The 19,646-nt window shown below is 46.5% G+C and overlaps 1 long non-coding RNA gene across 1 annotated transcript; it reads right to left on the bottom strand.

Annotated features, from left to right (window-relative positions):
* Positions 1-2,096: 2,096 nt before the first annotated feature.
* On the bottom strand, positions 2,097-10,248 carry LOC132219724 (uncharacterized). The gene is made up of 3 exons (XR_009449584.1): positions 7,560-10,248; positions 3,775-3,930; positions 2,097-2,666 (listed from the first exon to the last, which is right to left on the bottom strand). It is a non-coding gene; the product is annotated as an uncharacterized LOC132219724 (long non-coding RNA).
* Positions 10,249-19,646: the final 9,398 nt, after the last annotated feature.

The following is a 19,646-nucleotide window of genomic DNA, read 5'->3' on the forward strand; positions in this document are numbered from 1 at the left end:
CAAGTTTCCCTTTAATGGGAAAACCTGACCTAAGCCTGCAGTGTATGTCAAGTGTCCTAGTTATAAGTTGCATTTCGTTTTTAAAAAATGTTTTATTGATTTGAGAGAGAGAGGAAGGGAGAGGAAGAGAGAGATAGAAACATTGATCAGCTGCCTCCTGCAACCTGCCCCCCCCCCCCACCGCCCCTACTGGGGATCAAGGCCACAACCCAGGCACATGCCCTGACCAGGAATTATAATTGGCGACCTCTTGATGCATGGGATGACACTCAACCAACTGAGCCACACCGGCCGGGCACAAGTTGCATTTCTTCTCCTCAAACCTCTTAGCTCAGCTTGTAATCACTATGACCTCCTGTTTCATAGGTTGATGCTCAACCACTGAGCCACGCCAGCTGGGCTTAAATAGAGATTTAATAGTACTTGCACAGAGTAGGAGCTTACCAAATACAGATACTGCTATTGACGCTATTATCGTTATTAGTATAGAAGGGCAGTCTGCCTAAGAGGAGCTGATTCCTCCTTTGTGCCACTGACTGCTGTCCCTTGTATATAAACATTTATAGATCTGTACGTATAATTAGAGTTCTAGATTTATATTATTTCCATTTGCACGCTCTCTTTCAAGTCCCAAGGACTCAATAGTGCCTGGAATATAACACGTGATCAGTCTGTTGACTGTCAATGTTTTTGTAAACACACAGCTTCCACACTTAACTGTGAACAGGCAGCCAAGAATCACCAGACTTGAAAACACCCAAGTCATAGAATCCAAGTAGGGAACAAAAAAGCAACTAAGAGAATAACCAGGATGATGATGGAAGTAAGTTCCAAGAATTACCCATAGGCCTAGAAAGAAACCAGAGGAGATGGAGCAAAAGAACAGGGGAAGCCCTAACTGGTCTGGCTCAGTGGATAGAGCGTTGGCCTGAGGACTGAAGGGTCCCAGGTTCGATTCCGGTCAAGGGCATGTACCTTGGTTGTGGGCACATCCCCAGTGGGGGATGTGCAGGAGGCAGCTGATCAATGTTTCTAGCTCTCTATCCCTCTTCCTTCCTCTCTGTAAAAAAAAAAATCAATAAAATATATTTAAAAGAACGGGGGACATCTCCAAGGAAAAGGTGTAATTAAGAGGGTTCCCAATGTGTTGAGGGAACGTCACAGCTTTGTAAGGAAATCTGGTTCTAAATCTGGAGTCCCAAGAGCCAGGCACCCTGAAGCCAAGAGAGAGTGGCTCCTTTGTCTAGAGCAGTGGTTCTCAGCCTTGGCTGCACATTGGAATCACCTGGGAATCTTTTAAAATCCTGATTTCTGGGCCCCATCCTCCGGAAATTCTGTTTCTTTGTTATGGGGTGGGGCCACAACATTAGTAACAAAGAAACAGAATTTCCGGAGGATGAGGCCCAGAAATCAGGATTTTAAAAAGATTCTCAGGTGACTCTAATGTGCAGCCAAGGTTGAGAACCACTGGCCTAGAAGTTTGTGTAGGTATTTAGACTTCACATGCTTGCAGTGGCCATGCCCATCCCGGCCAATTACCTGTTTCCAGGTGTGACTGACAGGCAAGCATTTCCCCACGTCATTCAGACCTTACTGGGCATGTGTCTAAACTGCCTTTGAACAGTCCCTTCCCCCATTAGTCAGCAGGGAATAGACTTGGAGAATGTTACATTCAGCTTTTTGGTAAATGGCATACTTACATTATTTGGTCTTCCCTTTCACTCCTTTCCTGTTAAATAATAACCAGGTTATTACAACGGCATCAGTTTTAAATAATAAAAATAATTATGATGGAGAGATAATACTCATCTGTATCTACACACATGGCAAGATTTTCAACATGTTATCTTAGTGCTCAAAGACACGTTAGTTCAATCCTCTTGTTTAACACCTGAAGAAACTGAGACACAAAAAGGTCAAGTGACTTGCCCAAGGCCACACTGTAAGTAGTGCTGCATTGGAGATGTTGTTCCAGAATGCTTGGTCCTCTCGTACATGAATTGCAGTGTACATGGCGCAATTAAGTCAATGATCAGGTCTGAAAATAGAAAATAAATGGATATGGTTTGAGAATAATTATTCTTGTAAATTTTTCTTATGCAAAGTAAGGACAGATTGTTTTTTCCCTTCCTTGAGAAATGTAGAATGGCAAGGAAATTAGTATAGATTTTAAAGGTTAAGTGATAGTAAAAATAATAATAGTCAGTAAATAGTATATTGATTAAAGGTGAAACCGGACAACGAATGGGTCCAGGCTACGTGCCACTACTTGAGTCAATTAAGCAGAGACAGGGTTGAATCGTATATGAGTGCTTTATTTTCCAATATTGCCAGCAACATGGGAGAGCCACAGGTCATCCACACAAAAATCTGCTCTTCCCCACTCCCCCATAAACTTCTTATATTGGGCAGAAGGACAAGGATTGCATGGGGAAGTATGACAGGAATGGGTATAGTGGTTACAGGTTACAGGCAATGCGGGCTGGGGGGTTGCAAAGGGCAGTGCCTCTAGGTGGTGGCAACCTGGGACTCCATTGTTTCCGCAACAAGGTTGTTAATCTTTCCACAATGAGAGGCCGTTTTCAGATAAGGAGAATGGACGGCATTTCGACCTTAACTCCCAGGTCTCGGGGTGTACACCTCCCAGCCAGGTCAGAATGTGCTTTCTTTAATCAGAACAAAAGAATCACAGTTAACAGAGCATGATTAATATTTCTTATAATAATAGCTAATCCCCACTATTCTATTTCTGCCCCTAACAAAGGCACTGAATTTATTATCTCACTTTATCCTCTTGACAGCCCATTGAGATTGAAACCATTCTTATCACCATTTCAGCAAAGAAAAAAACTAGTTTTGTGAAATTTTTCCAATGAAAGGGCCTATAGTGTGGATGGTTGGGTGGACTCAATTTTGTGGCCTCCCTTTAATGGATACTAGCAGATAGAAGCCTATTACGAGAACAGAAGCCAAAGGATTAAAGCATATCATGGCTGCCTGGCTGGTGGTTCAGTAATTGAGTATCAACCTATGAACCAGGAGATCAGGAGAGTTCGAGTCCCAGTCAGAGCACATGCCTGGGTTCTGGGCTCGATCCTCAGTAGGCAGCATGCAGGAGGCAGCCAATCAATGTTTCTCTCTCATCATTGATGTTTCTCTCTTTCTCTCTCTCCCTCTCCCTTCCTCTCTGAAATCAATAAAAATATATTTAAAAAACAACAACAAAAACATGTCACAGCAGAGGGTAGTGGAAGGACCCCTTTCTGAACGTTCCTTGCTAAGTTACATTTACATATCAACTCATTTAACCCCCTTGGCAACCAGAAGACCTAGTTACTAAGGTTTCATTGGGTCCATCTTAAAGATGTGGCAACTAAGCAAAGAGAAATCCATTAACTTGATGGAGGTGGAGCCAGGATTTAATCCTAGTTCAGTTTACTTCTGAACCCAGACTGCTGCTGACTAGGCTCTATTTCCTCCAGGTTCTCAATTCTTTTATCTGTAAAGCAGGGATTACGTTTGGGAGAAGATTACACTGCACGATGCCTGATGCCTGTAAATGAAGGGGCTTTGCAAACTATTAGGTGCCACAGGCTTGTTACTAGAGGCCTGATGCACGAAATTCGTGCTTTTTGTGGAGAGATGGCAAGGGAAGCTTCCTTTGGAACCACAGAATTTAAAGCTTGAAGTTTTCCTTGGATTGTTTGCTAGTTATTTTTCTAGATCTGAATGCTGTACTTCTAGATGCCTCCTTGCAGTTTCCCGTCTGCATACTTTACTAAAATCTGCATGAAATCCCCAGGTGCGAATTCAGCTTTCTTATGAAAATCATCACCAGTTAAAACACTTTGTCAGGTTGATGAAGAGGATAGTTAAGAATCAAAATAGCAAGCTGGCTACCAAAGGGTTTTTCCTGTTGACCTTGGGATTCTGAAAAAAAAAAGGGGGGGGGGGCCTGTGCAAGGTTCTCACCAAGATTTATGGACAGAAACTTAACTACCTTAGCGACCTCATCTCTGTTTAATTGCTCCATTGTCACAGCAGAAAATCTGAGTCTCAGGGGTGGGGGGAGCTCTGAGGGTTCACAGCCGCTGGGGCAGCACAGCCCAGAGAGTGAGAAACCTCACTCTTGCAGAGGCAGTTGGCCACCACTTGCACGCATCAGAAGTAACCGCTCTTGAATTAAAAGGCCAAGGTGTAAGGGAGGGACTCCTGACTGCCCACAACTATTTTTAATACCTTGTATGTCCCTGTGCTCATCCCTTTGACTAACATAAAGCACATGCTTAACTTTCCAAGATTGAACAGCTTGCCAAAGGAGCACTCTGGGACATGTGTTGTTTAAAACAGCATCCATTTCTTAGAATTAGTCCTAATCAAAGCCAAGGGTGACTCAAGGCCTTAAAACTGCCACAGTGAAGTGTTTCCAAATTTAGTAGACAGGGCATTCACATGGTGGAAGACAGAAAACCTTCTGCTGCAACCCAGATCGTCACAGTACAGGTAGCATGTTGTCATTCAGAGAACTGACCTTAACCTTGGCTAGTATCAAATCCTTTCTATTTTCCCCTCTGCTGTTCTAATTTTCAAAATTTGTTCTAGATAATGCTTACATGGCAGCCAATATAAACAACAAGTCAGCCAGCTGAGCGACTTCCAACAGGAGAATACAAACACGAGGGTACAGAGACACCCTGCGGGCTTGCCCTTTGGAAACGGTTTCATAGATGTCCCTAAATCCAGCACTTGTGATCATATTTATACACATCCATGGGCTCACCACGGCCAAGTTCACCCAGCCCATCTGAGGAAGTTCACAATCTGGCCGAGATCCTTATTGTGAAGGAAAGGGAGGCAAGGGGAGCACGCAGGCCAGTTTCCTTACTCTTCCCAGGAGCCAGCTTCGTTAGCTTTGGCTGAGATGTATTTAGGTGATCATCTCAAATCCTTTCACAGATCTTTAATTTAAAGCGGTTATTGATTTTTTCTCTGGAAGCCACATTAGCAGATAGAGTCACTGAGGCTCAAATTGCAGCATTGGTAAAAGGTGCACATATAACAATGGACGGGTAGCAGCAATTCCCCTCCTAGGGACATACCCAAAGATTTGAACACAGGAACTCAAATACATACTTGTACACAAGTGATCATAGCAGCACTATTCACTATAGCCGAAAGGTGGAAACAACCCAAATGTCCCAATGTTTTTTATCTATATCTATATCTATATCTATATCTATATCTATATCTATATCTATATCTATATCTATATCTATATATCTATATCTATATCTATATCTATATCTATCTATATCTATATATCTACACTAATAAAAGAGAAAAATGGTAATTGGCGTACGGCGATACCCTTTTCATTGGCTAATCAGGGCTATATGTAAATTAACTGCCAACTAAGATTGGCAGTTAACTCCCAACAAGATGGCGGTTAATTTGCATACGTAGGCACAATGCAGGGAGGCGAAAGGGAAAGCAGGAAGAAGCCCCCTGCCACTGACAGTGATCAGAAACCCAGGGGGGAGCTAAGAGCTGGGGGGCAGGGCAAAGGCGGCCCTGGGGCCGCCTTTGCCCTGCCCCCCAGCCATGATCAGAGAATCAGGTGCTTTTGCCTCCCTGGCCAGTGATAGCAGGAAGTAGGGGTGGAGCCAGCGATGGGAGCTGGGCACGGTCGAAGCTGGAAGTCCCAGGAGCTAGGGGTCCCTTGCCTGGGCCTAAAGCGAAGCCCACGATCGCGGGGCCGCTGCAGCTGCGGGTCCCCGCTGCCCGGGCTGGACGCCTAGGCCAGAGGCGTTAGGCCTGGGCAGGGGTGGAGCCTGCAACCGCGGGGAGCTGGGGGTCCCCTGCCCAGGCCTGACACCTCTGCCAGAGGCCTCAGGCCTGGTCAAGGGGCCGATCCGGTGATTGGTGATTGGAGGGTGATGAGGGTCAACTCCTCTGGCCGAGGCGTCAGGCCTGGGCAAGGGGCAGAGCCAGCAATCGGAGGGGTCTGGGGGTCCCCTGCCCAGGCCTGACGCCTGGGCCAGAGGCATCAGGCCTGGGCTTGGAGCAGAACCAGTGATGGGGGGAAATGAGGGTCCCCTGCCCAGGCCTGACGCCTCTGGCCCAGGCGTCAGGCTGGGCAAGGGGCTGATCCTGCGATTGGAAAGTGATGGGGGTCAACGCCTGTGGGCTCCCAGTATGTGAGAGGGGGCAGGTTGGGCTGAGGGACACTCCCCCCGACACACCCAGTGCACGAATTTCGTGCACCGGGCCCCTAGTGTATATATATATATATATATATATATACACTAGAGGCCTGATGCACAAAATTTGTGCAAGGGGCTTGGCCCTGGCAGCCCCGGCTTTGTCTGGAAGGTCGTCTGGAAGGTGTCGTTTGGTGTCTGGTCTACTTAGCATATTACACATTTATTATTATAGAAGATATAATTAATATAATTAATACATGGCATAGTAGGCAGTTAGGCAGACATGAGCAGAGCAGGAACAATAGGCCCAGCAATTGGCAAAACAGGAGGACAAGTATTGCAGCGTGAGAACGCATCCCCAGAGTGACCTTTCTTCCCCTCTCATATCATGGGTGGTGTGGTTTGGGCCCTCCCATGACCTTCCCTCCCGTGGCATGTTGCTAGTCATGTGGTAGACCCCTTAGAGAAGGAACAAGGGTGGGGGGTAGCCTCACAGGACTCCCATAAAAGCCCTTGCGTGACCACTCCTTTAAGCATTAAGATCCTCTGGACAGTGAGGTTCTGACCCACATTCAATAATCTTAGGAACAATTCCTCGGTCTGTTGACCACAGAGACAGAGTTTTGGTCAAATAGAGATGACATCTAGGCCTCAGTTGTGTTTCCACTCCAGGCCCAGAAAAGCAGCAAAATCAAACAAAGCCGTGCCATGGCTGCCTCAGGACCGGATGTAATGACTGATGACCCCCTATCCTATGCCGACCAATCAGTAGCGACTGTGACCCCGAAAGGACACCCCTGGAAAACTGGTGAATATTCTACTGAGATCCTCCCCTGAGCCCTCCAGATACTGAATGCTTTATTAGCCCATTTCACAGATGAGATCGGTTGAGAGAGGCCAGAAACATGTCACAGCAAATCACAGCACGAAGACTCAAATCCAGACCTTCTGCCTCCAAAACCAGCAGCATCTCATTGGCGGTGCTGCCTTTCCAACAGTTAGTCCCCTGTCCAGGAAGCATTCCATCAGAGGTGAGAGGACAGTCTGAGAGGAAAGGTGGATAAGCCTCTTGAAACTACCAGTGTATAATTCTGCCTAATGACTGGGAATATATGATCAAACTGGAGAGAGAGAGAGAGAGAGAGAGAGAGAGAGAGAGAGAGAGAGAGAGAGAGAGAGAGAGAGGTCTATTTTATTAACAACATAACTCATAACCCATCTACTTTTCATTAGCTCCTTATCAAGAAAAGATAGAATGGTGGAGGGATAAAGTGGCCAAGGCGTGGATTCAGCATTCAATAATCCAAAACAAAGATAAATGTGAGAAGAGCGTAGAGCCCCGAGTGATCTTCTTACAGGCAAGAAGTGTGCTGCCAAGTCAGGGTGAGAGCCGTCTCCAGGATGACATCAGCTTGGAAAAGCAATGGAACCATGTGAGGCCGCGCAGAACTACAAAACCCCGGTGTGCCGAGAGTGAACCAGAGAGAACCTGACTTCGGCGGCTTTGCCCCATTTCCTGAGCTTATAAAGCAAAAGTCAAAAGCAAGCCTTTCTTCCACGCTTCTACTTCTGTGAGTCTGTCTGCATGACCCAGACCTCTGGGTGGCAGAGTTCCAGGCCCTCATTCTGCTATTTTGACAGTTGGTCATAGAGCCGTAAACATTTTCAAAGTGATGAGGTATTGACCAGCCGACTGTGCATGCTTCCAGGAATAGCCCTGAGGCTCTGAATAAGGCGTGTTGTGGATTCTGCTGCTCCTGCCTTTGGCTGGGATCACATGGGTTTTTATGAGCCTTCCCGTGAGTCATGAACATGCGACTCTTAAGCAGCCAAATTGGGCTTTTCATCCAGATTGATAAACCCTGTAAAAAGCTCTCCACTATAATTTCAGAAGATATCTTTGTAGAAGGCATTCGGGGACATGTGGTAAAAGTCGTCAGCATTGACATGGTTCCATAAACACACCCTTAGCATTTCCTGTATTACACATGCGTGGTTAACAGCAAAGAGGGTGGAAGTAACTAGAGAACAGAAATGCAGGTGATTAGGTAAAAAGCTGCCCCAGGAACTCCCCAGTCATTTCTCGATCACCTGTTATATGCCAGAAACTCTCGCTGGCTAACGGTATAGAAATGATAAACACACTCCCTTCTTCAAGAAGGCTCACACTTCATGTGAGAAATAAACACGTGCAAATCATTGCGATCCAGTCACTACTATGCAGAAGGGACATTGGGAACTCAGGGAAGCGTGGATTAGCTGGGAAGCGAAGGGTGGGCATCGCATTTGAAGGGGGTCTGGAAAGGCATACAGGAGTGTGTCGAACAGCAAAGTTAAGGTGGGATTTCAGACAGAGGAGTTCCACATACAAAGGCAAGGATCACGGAGAGGGAATCTTATGTGTGAAAATTGACATGTCATTTAACATACTCTAGTACCTAAATTTTGAGCAATTGCAATGAAAAAAATGAAATGCCTTCTGCAAATCACATACATTCTGATGTTAAAATTATCATCCTGAAATAGATCTAATGGAGCAGCATGGATCAGGGAAATAGGACCAGAGGTAGACTAAGACAAAAAAAAAAAAAAAAAAAAGATGATCTGAATTCAAATATTATGGCAAATGGTTCCAGTGATACTGGAATATGGGTTTCCCTTACATTCCGCCGTGAAATGAGTAGATGTTACTGTTAGAATCACAATATGTACTATTTGTAAATAAGTATGCTATTATGCTGCATATATATTTTTTACATTTTTATTTATTGATTTTAGAGAGGGAGCGTGAAAGAGAAACATCAGCCTCTTGCTCCATCCGTTCATGCATTCACTAGTTGCTTCTTTTATGTGCTCTGACCAGGGATCGAACCCACAACTTTGGCGTATCAAGACGATTATGCTGCATATATTAATTCTAAAATGCAAGTTCAGTTATTTTCAGCAAATCCTTTTGTTAAGCTTATAATGACCTCAAGTACACATGTCCTTCAAGTATTACTAAGGGGAGGTACAAGAAATAGGTAGAGTCCACTGATATTTGCCTAGTGGATAGAGTAGAGAGGCCTTACAGAATGGTATCTGCAAAAGATCGGGCACATAATAAGCTCTCAGTAAGTGGTAGCTCAATGGTGACAAAAGGCATCCTATATAATAAAATCTATAATAATAAAAGTGTAATATGCTAATTAGACCTGAAGACCTTCCAGACGACCTTCAGGATGAAGCCAGGGCTGCAAGGGAAGCCTGGGTCCTGGGTGTCTGCCAGCAGCCAGAGGGAAGCCGGGTCCTGGGTGCCAGGGGAAGCTGGTGCCAGCAGCTGGGGGAAGGAAGGCCTACTCTTGCACGAATTTCATGCATCGGGCCTCTAGTATGTCTATAAACAGCAATTAGAAAGGAATTATTTAAAAAGATGATGAACTCCCAATTGTAGGATGATGAGTGAGCAGGAAGTACTTTGTAGGGAGGAAGGAAGGCTATATCTTCTCTTTCCATGTCCAGATCCTTATGCACATGATGCAAAGGCTCCCGGGCCAGTCCTCTTGGTCTGGAATGAAGGGTCCGCTCTGTTACCCACGGGCCTGCACAGGTACGTCATGTTGATGTCAATCAAAGATGATTTAGTCTCTGGCCAGAGGTGATCCTGATACCTTCTTGGCAAATTTTTAATAAGGAAAGATTCTACCTAAAAGTCACATTAGAGACAGATGCAAGATTTTTCACTTAATCTTTACGCTTATTGGCCCTTAACTCGACTGTTTTCTTCTCTTATTCATTTGCCTACTTTCTCTTCTCTCTCCCTCTTTCTAGAGTTCTTTGTTCTCTCGTCATTTACTATAGGTGTTGAAATCTTTTCAAAAGTTACTATTAAATAAAAACAACGAGGAAATGTAAAATTGCTGCCACACTCAGGCTAGGAAATAACTGACAATTCTGACAATATCAAATAAAGATACGTATGTTGTACTATTACTATACATCACACCAGTAAACCACACAGCTGGCTATAAAATCACCCCTACTTGTGAAAGGTAAACATTATGGCCAAAAATGTTCCAAGAAGACATGGAAGTACTTTCATTCTTTAAAATTTCCATCTAGAGGATACACATAGAGTCAGTAGTATTTCACTTGTTCCAGATACTACATTATTCCACAGGTTACACCCTGCATTTAAACAAACCTCTAAGCTCTGTTTATTTCCCACGTGTGAACCATCAAAATAAAGTCTGGCCCGTTTGTGGTAGCTCAGTGGTTGAGCGTCGACCTACGAACCAGGAGGTCACAGTTCAAAACCCGGGCAGGGCACACAAACACTCCATCCATGCTTTTGTTCCGGCCCTCCGGTCCAGTTTAAGAACCCATTGTGGCCCTTGAGTCAAAAAGTTTGCCCACCCCTGGACTAGACAGTGGGTTTGAGTTCTGGGCCCGTGATGGCCATCTGGGCCCTGCAATGAAGGTCAGAGACCCGTACGTAAGTCTGAGCCCCGGATGGAGGTCTCGGTCCTGGGAGGGCTGATCGGGCCCTGGAGGGAAGTCTGGCCCTGGGGAAAGGTCTGGGGCCTGGGATGGACATCTGGGTTATGATATGGAGGTCTGGACTACAGATGGAGATTGGGTCCCCAGATACAAGACTGGATTCTGTGTTTGAGGTCTGGGACTCGGGATGCCATTCTGGGCCCCTCCATGAGGGTCTGGGACCCGGATGTAGGTCTGGGTCCTGGGAGAGAGGTCTGGGCACTAGAGGATTCTCTAGGCCCCGGGCAGAGGTTTTGGTTAGGGGCAAAACCTCTGGATCATGAAATGGTGGTCTGGACTACCCTGGATGTCTGGACTAGACACGGGGTTCCAGGTCTGGGCCCAGGGAGGGCCTTCTGGGCCCCGCCTAGAAGGTCTGGGACCCGGATGTAGGTTTGAGTCCCGGATGGAGGTCTGGGTTATGGGAGGGAGGTCTGGGCACTAGAGAGCTCTCTAGGCCCCGAGTGGAGATTTTGGTTCCAGGCAGCACTTCTGGATCATGAAATGGTGGTCTGGACTACCCTAGATGTCTGGACCCCTATAAAGAACTAGACACTGGGTTCCAGGTCTGGGCCCGGGGAGGGCCTTCTTGGCCCCGCCTAGAAGGTCTCGGACCCAGATGTAGGTCTAGGTCCTGGGAGGGAAGTCTGGGCACTAGAGGGCTGTTTGGGCACTGGGCGGAGGTTTGGGTCAGGGGCAGGAAATCTGGATCATGAAATGGTGGTGTGAACTACTGTGGATGTCTGGACTCCAATAAACAACTCGACACGGGGTTCGAGGTCTGGGCCCCGGAATGGCCTTCTGGGCCCCGCCTAGAAGGTCTGGGACCCGGATGTAAGTCTGAGCCCCAGATGGAGGTCTGGGTCCTGGGAGGGAGGTTTGGGCACTAGAGGGCTCTCTAGGCCCCGGGCGGAGGTTTGGGTCTGGGACTGGACCTCTGGATCATGAGAAGGTGGTCTGGACTACTGTGCATGTCTGGACCCTGATATAGGACTGGACACTGTGTTTGAAGTCTGAGCCCCAGGATGGCCTTCTGGGCCCCTCCATGAGGGTCTGGGACCCGGATGTCGGTCTGAGCCAGGGATGGGGATACGGGTCTTGGGGGGAGGTCTGGTTTGTGCTTGGACCTCTGGATCAAGGAATGGAGGTCTGAATTCCGGTGGAGGTCTGGGCCCCCAGGACTGCACTGGATGCTTTGTTAGAAGCTGGGCCCTGGGATGGCCTTCCTGGCCCTGGTTTGAATGTCTGGGACCCGGATGTCGGTCTGAGCCCCAGATGGAGGCATGGGTCGTGAACGGAGGTCTGGGCACTGGAGGACAGCCTGGGCCCCGGGTGTAGGTCTGGGTCAGGGGCTGGACCTCTCGGTCACGGAATGGCATTGTGAACTAAGGATACAGGTCTGTCCCCCAATACTGGCCTGTATTCTTGGTTCGAGGTCTGGGCCCCAGAATGGCCTTCTGGGAACTGGCATTAAGGTCTGGGACCCGGATGATGCCGTGCAGACATGCTCCCCCGAACAAGCTGGAATTACAGCTAAAATACAGAAAAACTTCTCGAAAAATCAACGGAAAACTCGCAGGAGAGAACCCTGATACCCGAGGACCGAAAGTGGAGACCACAGAGACTGGTAGGAGGGGCGGAACCGCGAAAAGTTTGGCCGGGGCCCACAGACAGCAACTGAAATCCCGGAGAGATCTCAGCCCTGGGGGGTTGCCACTGAGAACTCAGAGATCTAATCCCCGAACTGGGCTCCCCAGCAGCGAGTGCCACAACTGAGAAGGGTACCCACATCACATCTGGCTGTAAAAAACTGGGTGCTGTCTGCCAGGGAGGGACAGCTGAAAATTCAGGCACCCTCTTAAAGGGCCAACGCACAAAATTCCCTGTGCTCTGGCAGAGGGAGGGTGAAGTGGACTGGAGCTCTGAGAGCAGAAGCCAGATCTGGGGACTCGGGGGATAGAGCTCAGAAGGCAGACACCCCAAGTTTCCTGGGCTGAGTCATTTCCTCACAGACATCTTTCCCACGTAGACATTGGCCTTGCCTGCGGGGAAGACAGTTGACACACCCTATTGGAAAACGCTTTGCCTTGAAGCCATTTAAGAGATTAAAAATAACAATTAGGCTCCAGGCAGAAGCAACTGCCCCAACCTGTTGAAAAAACTCTTGCCACACCTGAGAACGATTGCTTGGGGGGCAATTCAAGTTGGAATCTATCAGTCTGCAGAGGCAGTCTCTGGAGCAGTGATGGTGAACCTTTTGAGCTCGGCGTGTCAGCATTTGGAAAAACCCTAACTTAACTCCGGTGCCGTGTCACATACAGAAATTTTTTGATATTTGCAACCATAGTAAAACAAAGATGTATATTTTTGATATGTATTTTATATATTTAAATGCCATTTCACAAAGAAAAATCAACCAAAAAAATGAGTTGTCATAGATTCGCCGTCACTGCTCTGGAGGCTTTGAGTCTTTGCTGATCTCATTAGTCAAAACAGCCTTTAACGTTGTCCTGTAGTAGAGATAGAGAGAGGTATAGAGCAGCCGTGGCCAACCTCTCGGACCTCACGGACCACCCGTTGGCTACTGCTGGTGTAGAGGATCTGGCCTCACCCTGCCAGTGTGGCTCAGTGGATGAGCGTCAACCCATGAACCAGAAGGTCACGGTTTGATTCCTGGTCAAGGGCGCATGCCCAGGATTCAGATTCAATCCCCAATAGGGAGTGTGTAGGAGGCAGCTGATCAATGATTACCTCCCATCATTGATGTTTCTCTCTCTCTCCATCTCCCTTCCTCTCTCTGAAATCAATATGCTATCCCCTCTGTTCATGTCTCTCCAACCTTCTGTCTGCTCCTTGAATGTGCCAAGCCAGGCTCTCAGTTTTGTAATCTGAAACCATCCTCTTTTACCATCCAGAACGCTTGTCACAATTCTTAGGCATGTGACGATTGATTCGTGTTTTTCTCCCCCACTGAACTATAAATTGCAGGAGTGTGGGGAAGGGGCTACAGGTCCCCAAAGAGATAAGAAAGAGAAATGTCAGCTGAAGTCAGATTGTGAAGAGCTGCTGAGGCGCCAGGCTGAGGACGTTGGAATGGTTCTGTATACTCTGGGGAGTCATTAATGGCTTTTGGGCAACAAAGCAAGGGGATCAGAGGTGTACTTTAGGGGTTGAGTCCAGTAGCAATCAGTAAGGTGGGCTGGAGAAAGGCAGACAGGGCCCTGCAGGAGGCTGTTGCTGGAGTTTAAGAAGGAAGTATGAGAGGTTGCCCAAGGGTAATGGGAAGGAGAAGGCGGAGTCAGGAGACTTGGCCAGATCCACAGGTGATCTTTGTTTGGATGTGGGAACCCAGGGACAGGGTGAGTCCAGAAAGATTCCAGGTTTCCCAAGGAGGGTGTCAGAGCTTAAGTGGCTAAATGAATAGAAATAAGAAGGTAAGAGGAGGCGGTCCCCTTGAGGATAAGATGATGGAGTCGGTTCTGGAATTGTTCAGCTGGAGGTCTGACTCGGGGTTGAACATATAGGACTGGAGTGCAGGAGAAAGGTCGTGGCCAGCGAAGAAGTGCGGGTACTGTGTGCCCTGAGACACTCACATATAAGGGGAGGGGAGGAGGAAGAGGAGGAAAAGGAGCTGGAAAGTGAAAGAGCTTCCGGAGAGAGAGAGCGTGGAATTAGGGAAGCCAAGGAGGGGAGAGTACAAGTGGGAGGCCGAGATCAACGATGCAAGAAGCGCCCTGCCCAGAGCTGGAAGAGGGTGAGGCCAGGGAAACGCCAAATGAAACCTGCAGTTACCAGAGGTCGGAGAGAGCCGGTTCAGTGAGCGTTTTGAGAGTAAAAGCCAAGCTGTGGGAATTTTATTCAGACTGCAGAGGTCATCAGGGCTTCTACTGCCCTCTGCTGCTGAACTTCGGTTAATTAACTTGGGCTAACGGCAATAGTTACTGACCGCCTGCCAGGAATCGGATGCTGTGTGCTGTTTTCGTTATTTCACTGCAGTCTGGGGAAGAAGGCATCTTCCCTCATTTTGGTATCTTAGTGTCCATCATTATATCATTTACAATTAAAAACAAAACTCGCCCTGGCCGGTTTGGCTCAGTGGATAGAGCGTCGGCCTGTGGACTGAAGGGTCCCAGGTTCGATTCCGGTCAAGGGCATGTACCTTGGTTGTGGGCACATCCCCAGTAGGGGGTGTGCAGGAGGCAGCTGAATTGATGTTTCTCTCTCATCAATGTTTCTGACTCTCTATCCCTCTCCCTTCCTCTCTGTAAAAAATCAATAAAATACATTTTTAAAAAACCCTCAGGGAAGTACTGTAACTTGTCCTAAGGACACAGTGAGGAAAGCCACATCCCCAGTGGGGGATGTGCAGGAGGCAGCTGGTCGATGTTTCTCTCTCATAGATGTTTCTGACTCTCTATCTCTCTCCCTTCCTCTCTGTAAAAAATCAATAAAATATATATTTTTTAAAAAATTTATTTTAGGAAGAATCCCAAGAATCAATTATGGGCTAAATTGTTTCAAATTATATGAAACAACTTTTTATATAATTTTTAGAGAAAATTCTTTTCCTAAGGTGACATTCCTTCATATATATTTCAGAAGTCACGTTCAGGAAATAGTGGTCACATAATTGAAATTAACTAATAGAATTTGAAAGGAAATAGACTCCAATTTAACTTCTATGGGATAGGAATTTTGACTCCTTTTAATGAAAACATTTGGAAAAGGTATCTCCTCAGAAGGAAGGTTTGAGCCACAGCAATGTATTTGTTTCTGTTACAGGAGCCAGCATCATACGAACTTTCAACTCCTTTCACTTAGTCCAGACTCAGCTGGGAGGCTGGATGGAGCATTAGAAAGCATTGTAGATGGGAAAAAATTTCAGGTCTACCTCTAATTAAATGCAAATCTGGATAATCAATTAGACCATCTAAAGATCAGTTTTTCCATCTGTAAAATGGGATTAAAGGTGGCTCGTGTACCTAATTTACATAGTTGTTTAAAGATAAAAGCAGGTAATGTAGATATAAAATTGATAGGAAATCTCAAAGCACTTCGCAAGCAGTGTCCTCATCATTGTCCCTTTCCTAAAAGATGCTTCTAATCCATCCCCATCCAAACAGAAGAACCGTCTTCAGGTAGTCATGTTGCTGGTGGGTTTTCTCTGTGCCATCATCTTATGGAAACACAGAGCTGAGTGGCTCTTGAAGAATTTCCCAGGCAAGGCTGTCCTTAAGCATCCTGGAAGGAAAATTGTCTCCACTCATCTTACAGAGCTCTAAAGTTTCAGGTGTCTGCCTCCTGGGAGCTTCTAGATGTTCCTGAGGCTTTGAACCCCCATTAAGCTTCTAGAATCGCTTATCTCCTGTAGATTTACGGGTATGATTTCCTCAGTCCTGAGCTGGAAACCTCCATTGGTATGTTTCCCAAAATAAAATTCAAGGAAACCAGTGCCAGGATTCGTTTTGGGAGTATCTTTCCAACCGGAAGTCTTCTGAAATCTGGAGTTTGGTTGGTGGCTCCTTTCAGAGGGTTGAGCTTAGACAGCTGTGGTTTCCCACTGTGCCCCCACCCTGGGTGAAGGGGGTGAAGGAGATGGTTGGAAATAGGTCTAGCTCCCAGCAAGCCAGTTGCCTTTTTTTAAAAATATATATTTTATTGATTTTTTACAGAGAGGAAGGGAGAGGGATAGAGAGTTAGAAACAATGATGAGAGAGAAACATCCATCAGCTGCCTCCTGCACACCTCCTACTGGGGATGTGCCCGCAACCAAGGTACATGCCCTTGACCTGAATCGAACCTTGTACCTTTCAGTCCGCAGGCCGACGCTCTATCCACTGAGCCAAACCAGTTAGGGCCCAGTTGCCTTTTTTAAAAAAATATATTTTTATTGATTTCAGAGAGGAAGGGAGAGGGAGTGAGCAACATCAGTGATGAGAGACAATCATTGATTGGCTGCCTCCTGCACGCCCCACACTGGGAATCAAGCCCACAACCCGGGCATGTGCCCTCACTGGGAATCGAATTGTCATCTCCTGGTTCATAGGTTGATGCTCAACCACTGAGCCACGCCAGCCAGGCAGCCAGTTGCCTTTTTACTGGCTGAACACTGAGGCTGCTGTCTCTCCTGCTGCTAGAAGCCAGGTCTCCAACCTGATGCTGAAGTGATAATGATTTCTGATGGGGGCTTCCCCAATCAGGACACCCCTTGAATGGCTCTGAGTGCAAATAGAGACACTTTGATGGTGAGTAGAGAAGGCAGGCAGACCACAAATAGCCACTGTGACATCCTTGGAGAAGTCCATAGAGTTAGGTCCCAGGTTCACATAGGAGGAGTACAGCGACAGAGGACAGTGGCAATGTTCGCCAACAAAAATAATAGTTACCAGCCCTAGCCTGTTTGGCTCAGTGGATAGAGCGTTGGCCTGTGGATCTAAGGGTCCCCGGTTCGATTCCGGTCAAAGGCATGTTACCTCGGCTACAGGCTCCTCTTTGGCCCAGGCCCTGGCTCATGCAGGAGGCAACCAATCGATGTGTTCCTCTCACATTGATGTTTCTCTCTGTCTTTCCCTCTCTCTTCCACTCTCTCTAAAAATAATAATAATAGTTACCACATATTTATTTATTCAACAATTCTTGTGTTCCAGGAACTTCACATCATCTTGTTTACTAGTAATCTTCATAACAGTTAAACCTACTAGGTAGATATTATGGTACCTCCTTTGCAGATAAGTAAACCGAGGCATACAGTCTCATTTATACAAAAATACTTGTTGCGCACCTATTACTTTTCAGGCACTAAGAATATAGCTCCCCCAGGAGCGATGCCCTACTACTCATTGTAGGCTGGCTCTCCAAGGCCCTACCACGGGGACATTTCTAGCTGATTTTTCTTTTCATTTATGGGCAAAAATATTTTCTCCGTTAGAGAAGATGTCAATTCTGGATAGATGAGATCATTTATAAGGAGACTAATAGAAGTAAGTCAATTCAATTAAAGGGACAGATTTCCTGTGCTTCCCAAAGCCTCTGGTCCCCCATGACACAGATCTTCCTCAAGGACTAAAGGAGGAAAAAGGGCTGGCTCCGTCCTGGGCTACGTCAGAGCCTCTGCAGGATCCACACGCGTCACTGTGCCATCAGCGGCCCACGCGTTACTCAGGCTGCAAGTATATTTTTCTGACCAAGTTACCAGGATTGTGTGTGGCATGTGCGTGTGTCAATTGGATTAGCGTGCAACTGCCGGCACCGATTCCTGCTGCTGGCAGGAAGCCGAGTTCTCTGCTCAAATGTCCTGCTCCCTGCTGACATCAAAGGGGTGACCAGCCCCCCAGCTCCAGCTGTTTACTACGTCAGACAGCTGTCATCTCCTCTCCAAGAGCGTTCTGTAGTGCCCCAGAGGCTCTGCTTCTCTGTATCCCACTTTCCTTTCGCCTTTTGACTCCAGGATTAATTTTAGGATTCAATTACGTGTGACTAACTCTTGCATTGAGACAGGGTAATTTCATATTTGTCCTTAGGAGGCAGGAAGGAAACTGCTGGTGCCATCATTTCCTATTCATAGCAAAGAGGTAGCCAGATGTTTGTGTGGTCAGGCTCCTGGTAGGAAAACGGCAGTCATTATCTTGCCTATTGCTTTTGTCATCTCTTCTGGATGCTTCTTGTTGTTGTCCTTTCTTCAGACTTTATCCACTTTTCTGGGTTCCCAACGAAGCCCAGTCATACCACCCTCAATCCCCAGTGATGGCTGGATATTCCTTGTTTGTCTAGAATTTGTCTGGGGTGTCCTACCACAGCCCTGGAATGTTCTACTTGCTTACCAAGCTCTTTTCTTTAGTTGTCCCAGTTTTTGATGTGCATATTATATCTCAAGTTAATCAAGTATTTTGGTGCATGGATGAATGGATTTACTGAACTCCTACTATCCAAGCATTTTTTAATGATCATTTTAAATTTTATTTATTTAAAAATTAAGACACAATTGACATACCTCTGCTATTCCACAACAAACAGGTGCCAGTGATAAAAAGGATATATGTATTTAACTGCTTTCAGGCCAAATTGAGCCTTGATGGATTGGGTTGCCAGATTTAGGCTTGATAACATAAGGGAAATTTTCTAGCCGATTTCCTGGCACAAAACAAAATTTAATACATTTTTTCCCTTCCTTCCTTGAAAGAAGTCATTCAGCCTGGACCATCTTAGAGAGTCTCCATTCTTAGATACCTGTCAGTCTGGACCCAGGATTGGAGGAATCAGAGCTCTGCTCAAAGACATTTCTACCTTCCCAAAGCAATCTCTGTGATAACAGAACCTGGAGCTAAAATGGCCCTTAGCGATAATCTCTATTGACGCATAGGTGTTTTTTTGTTTTGTTTTTATTGATTTTAGAGAGGAAGGGAGAGGCAATTTGAGAGGCTTTAAATAGATCAGTAAATTTAAAAATAGACAAGATGATGGTCATCGCTGTAAGACTCTAGCTGGGCTTTTCTTAGCACAGTCTCCAGTAAGCTGACTATACTGACCCATTGTGCAACTTCTCCCAAGAAATAATCCACTTTCCCTGAGCGGCCTGTGCCCTGACCTGGATCGAGAAAGGGTCCCGTTCTCCCTCCATCAGGTTTCTCCACTGGACTTCTTTACAAGGTGGTTGGCTCCCAAGAGGGTGAAAGCGGAAATTGGGAAGTCCCTTCTGCTGCCTCCTACTCATCCAAGCAAATCACGAGGCCAGCCCAGACTAAAAGAGGGAGAACGGACTCTGTCTCTTGGAGTGGTAAGTGCTTAGGGAGTTGAAAGGAAAAGCCAGCGGCCTTCTTTGCATCGATCTTCCACTCTCTTCCGAGTAGGTTAGTTCTGACTATTATATAAAGCATCGCCCACCATCTCTACAAAATGAAGTGCACTTGGAAGTACTTATTCAATGTC

Source organism: Myotis daubentonii, chromosome 17 (assembly GCF_963259705.1).
Source record: "Myotis daubentonii chromosome 17, mMyoDau2.1, whole genome shotgun sequence".
In the NCBI taxonomy this organism is placed as follows: domain Eukaryota; kingdom Metazoa; phylum Chordata; class Mammalia; order Chiroptera; family Vespertilionidae; genus Myotis; species Myotis daubentonii.